The sequence below is a fragment of the Chaetura pelagica genome, unplaced genomic scaffold (assembly GCF_000747805.2).
Source record: "Chaetura pelagica isolate M959 unplaced genomic scaffold, ChaPel_1.0 scaffold79, whole genome shotgun sequence".
Classification (NCBI taxonomy): Eukaryota; Metazoa; Chordata; class Aves; order Apodiformes; family Apodidae; genus Chaetura; species Chaetura pelagica.
Window position 1 is genome coordinate 3156581 of NW_009969339.1, and position 4381 is coordinate 3160961.

At 46.2% G+C, this 4381-nt stretch overlaps 1 protein-coding gene across 1 annotated transcript in view; it reads left to right on the plus strand.

The window, feature by feature from the left end:
* The window catches only part of NUAK1 (NUAK family, SNF1-like kinase, 1), a 25095-nt gene that overhangs the window by 7421 nt on the left and 13293 nt on the right, over positions 1-4381 (plus strand). The gene's annotated exons all lie outside the window — the stretch shown is intronic.

The window sequence follows — 4381 nt, forward strand, 5'->3', positions numbered from 1 at the left end:
GAGGAGTGGGGGGTGATAGGGGGGGGGGGGGGGGGAGGGAGAATCACCCCCTTCAGCACTCGTTCCGACTTTAGCATCCTGTAAGCTTGGAGGAAGGGCAAAAGCTTTCTGCTCTGTTTTGCTTTTTGAGTTTGGTAGTAAATAAGTCCAAAGCAAACTGTCCTAATAGAGAGGTGTACAATGTACTATTACATCTTTCTGACTGATGTTGTCAAAACTGAGCCTGTATGGGTTTTCAACAATTTTAGAGTGAAGTCTATCTTAGCATTTAGGAGGTCTAGTGAGTATGTTCATCCAGTGTCAAACTTGTCCTGTGGAGTTTCAGTGGAGGTGACTTCAGTGTCACTGAAGGGAAGAATTTAGCAATAGAGTTGAAAAGAGAGGAGTGCTGGTCAGCATGAGGTCCCTATGCAACCAGTGCTATTTGGAAAATGGAAAGCTGTAGATAGAAGCTGAGTTCATCATTTCACGGCCTCTAAATATAAATAAGTGGAGAGATTATATCCAAGAACTATTGCTATAGTAGGACAGCCTGTGAAAGAGACAGATTGTTGATGTTACAAAATGTACTTTGTCTCAGATATGTCTTTGATAGTAAGAAATGAAGTTCTTTCCCAGTTTCACATTTATATTCTTCAATGAGGTCTGAAGCCAGCAGATGTGGTTTTGATTATCAGCCTAGAAGTATAGAACTTTATTTCTGCTATTTAAAAACACAACAAACAAACAAACAAACAAACATGTTAGAGTTAAGGGTGGAGTTTAAAGAAAAGCAGTAGGAAATCGTTCTTTGATGACCACATGTTAAGCACCCTTTGCTGCTTGGTTAGAGTCCTGCTCTTAGCCTTTCCTTGGGCTGAACAGCTTGTAGCCCCCTGGAAAATGCTGTTTCTCCACATTGTTGTGACCCATCTCTTAGTACCTTAACTCTACTCTTGTTTATCTCCTGGGGATACAATCATGTTGTTCCTCACACCTCATGGTACGTCCAGTTCCTGCTCCCTGGTTCCTGATGTGCTGCCACAGTGCCCTCCCTCCCTCCTCCTTTGTGGTCAAGCGGAGGTGTAGCCATCTCAGGAGTCAGTCCTTCTTCCTGCAGGCTGTGTTGGCAAAGGAGTACTGTCAGTTTGCAGTGACTACCCGGCACCAATTGACCACTATGCCCAAGGTAGTGCCAGGGCCCTCCCATCACATCGAGGTCTTGCTACAGCTCTTTCAGCAGAACACAGCTTGCAGAGTGGTGGAAATGAACACAGCGGCTCAGAAATAAATGACACACAGCTTGTAGCAAACATTTCTCCTGCTGCTGTCTCCTTTAATATGTGGAGTTCATGCCTTGTATCTAAGCAACTTCTATCTCTTGATTTGTGATTGACAGACCATTTTTGCTGCTGCCACGTCTGGGTGTGGATACTGACAGTTCTCCACTTATCTTATTTGGCCAGCTGTTTGGAGAGTATAGATGGTTTGAAAGAAGCAAGAGCAGCCCCACCTTTCTTATACATAAACTTCCTCCTTTCCTTGACCTTGTTCAGGGTTGAGAAGCTGGCTTGTACAACATGGCTGTCCCATCAGTATCGGGCTGTAGGATGTTCCTGGGGCACAGCATCCTGCTGAAGCTGTGCTCCTCTGTCAGCAGTAGCTGCAGCCAGGGTTCAGGCACACTTCTAGGCGGGAGTGAGTTTCGGAATGAATATGCAGTAGGATGGCAGGTAATAAATCATCTGCAATGAAAACAAAGACTGAACCAAGCAGTCCCAGAAGCTATATGGAGGCAATCTGTCCGTCATCAGCCCGCAGGTTATAGCCCAGGTGTTAACAGGGCAGTATATTTATTACCTCATTATTATTTGCAGTAAGTCAATCCAGCCTTTAATTAATGCCCTCTCTCCCAGCCATTGGCCACAATGCTTTCTTGGAGCATATGTTTATGAAACTACATACTGTGCTCAGAGGGAAATTCAGAAGTGTCTGTATGAAGCCTGCCTGGCATCGTGTCATGGTTTGGGCCCAACATGACAAGACAACAAAGGAACAGCCCCACGGCCGCTCACTCAACTCCCCTCACACACACACTCTGGGATGAGAAGGACAAAGCTCCTGGGTCGAGACAAAGCACAAGGAGGGCTCTTCACTGATTAAGGTCCTGGGCAAAGCAGACTCAACTTGGGGAAAAAATAGTAATTTAATTTCACATTAATCAAACACACACAGGACAGACAACACAAAGAGCAGGGCTTGCATATGTCACCCCACCCCTTCCTTCTTCCCGGGCCCAAATCCCTTTGTTCCTGGTCTCTCTCGCTCCTTCCCCCCAGTGGCACAGGGGGACAGGGGATGGGGTTTGGAGTCACTTCACAGGCTGGGGGTTCCTGCTGCTCCTGCCTCCTCAGGAAGAAGGATTCCTTACAGTCCTTCCCTGCTTCCCCACGGGGTCCCTCCCATGGCAGAGAGTCCTCCATGAACCTCTCCTTCCTGAGTCCTTCCCACGAGGTCCAGAGCTGCTCCAGCCTGGGCTGCCCACAGAGTCACGGGATCCTTCGGGAACAGCCACCTCCCCTGGTGCCGGGGTCTTCCAAAGCTGTGTAATGAGAATCCACAGGCACCAAATCCTCTGGCCACACAATCCAAGTCCAGTGGCCAAGTTCACCCCTCCTGGCACCTTCAGGGAATGTTCCACCATGTTCCTCCCTGAGTGCAGGGGCACAGCTGCCATCTCACCAGGGGTTGCAGGGAAACTTCTGCTCGGGCACCTTCTTCCCATTCTTCCTCACCAACCACCAGCACTGCTCCCCTTCCCCAGCACCCCTCTCCTCCTCCAGCACAGCTCTTCTCCCGCCAAGCCCTTCTCTGCTCAGGTGTTACATCGGTTCTTTCAAGTGTTAGTCACTGAGGTGCATCTATTGTCCCTCTAATGGCTCCTTGACAGGGTTTGGAGCAGGGGTTGCTTTTCTGGTTCTTACCAGAGCTACTCCTGGGCCCTTTCCCCACTACCAAAAATCCCACCAAACCAAACCAGAACACATCCTAACTACTACTGTGAAAATTTCTGGTGCACATGGCTGATGGTCTGAGACTTACCAGAATGCTGCCTTGTCACATGCCTGGTAGTTTTGATCACTGAATTCTTCTTTAAGATTGTGTGAGTGTATTGACATAAATCCTACTGCCTTTCCGCTCCCTTTTCTTTAAGTGGCAGCTTTTATTTAAGATGTTTTTGTCTGCTCCTCAGTTCCTTCTCAGCAGAAAAGTAGCTGCGTGCACTCTCATGAGATGCAGCTGATATGGATATGCTCTGAACTGCAATGATGCAGTTGTAAAAAAACACCTCCCACTTTCCCAGAAAAAAAATATATAAAAAAATCTCCCTCATGTAGAATGTGCCAATTTGTCCTGAATGTGCTTTTAAACTGAAATTCAAATGTGAGTTACCGGGATGCTCATATTCTCATTGATTCTGACGCGATTTTCTGACAAAAAATCAAAATTTGGAGCAGTGACTTCTGCTTTCCTAAATTCAATTTTAAAAGTAGTATCTCAGTTTCCTAGGGGACATAAGAGAAAGTTTGAAATTAAAAGTACCATTAAATGCACATTCCTCCAAACCAATGCTTTCCACTTTGTTTCTGTAGAAATGCAGGAAAGGATGTCTGGATCAGGACTTGTATTAATATGGCAGATTTTAGTCCAGAAAAATTAGATTTTGGGATTTAAAGCTGAAGAACATCAGGGGTGATTGGAGAAAGCTCTCATGACTGAACGATGAAGGAAAAACTTAGCCTGTTCCATTGTAGCAGGGCTGTTATCTCTGTCATCATTGGCACTGAGTACCTGGTAGGGCATCAGTGGCCAGGGGAGCAGGGCCGGGAAGAGCTGAGGGCCCCTTTGCTCCCATCTGTGTCCCTCTGGTTAGAGGAACATTCCCCTGAACTCCTGGTGCTCCTCCACTGCTCCTGCTTGGAGTGTGCACTCCGTGAGAGTCCACTGAGATCAGTGGTTACATGTGGTGACTTTACCTGTATGTGGATGATATAACAACCTCTAACTCATTGAATCAGATGGTGTTTTGGGGCTGAGGGATTTTTTTTTGGGGGGTTGGTTTTTTTCTTTTACATCAAATCTCTTAAACAAGAACATTTTTAGTTATTTGTTACATCTTACTGGAACTATTTCTTTTTGCCTTCCTAATCAACCCTGTTTCTAACAAGCCTTTCCAAGCTTAGAGAAATGAGTGTGTATATTTCTGCTTTATTGGTAACACATCACAGCACTTCCCTATATGACACGGGGCATGTTCAGTTTTTCCCAGACAATATCAGTCTGTCATTCTTGGAGAGGATACTGTAAGTATAATCCATCCAGAGACGCTCGTCCAGTTTCC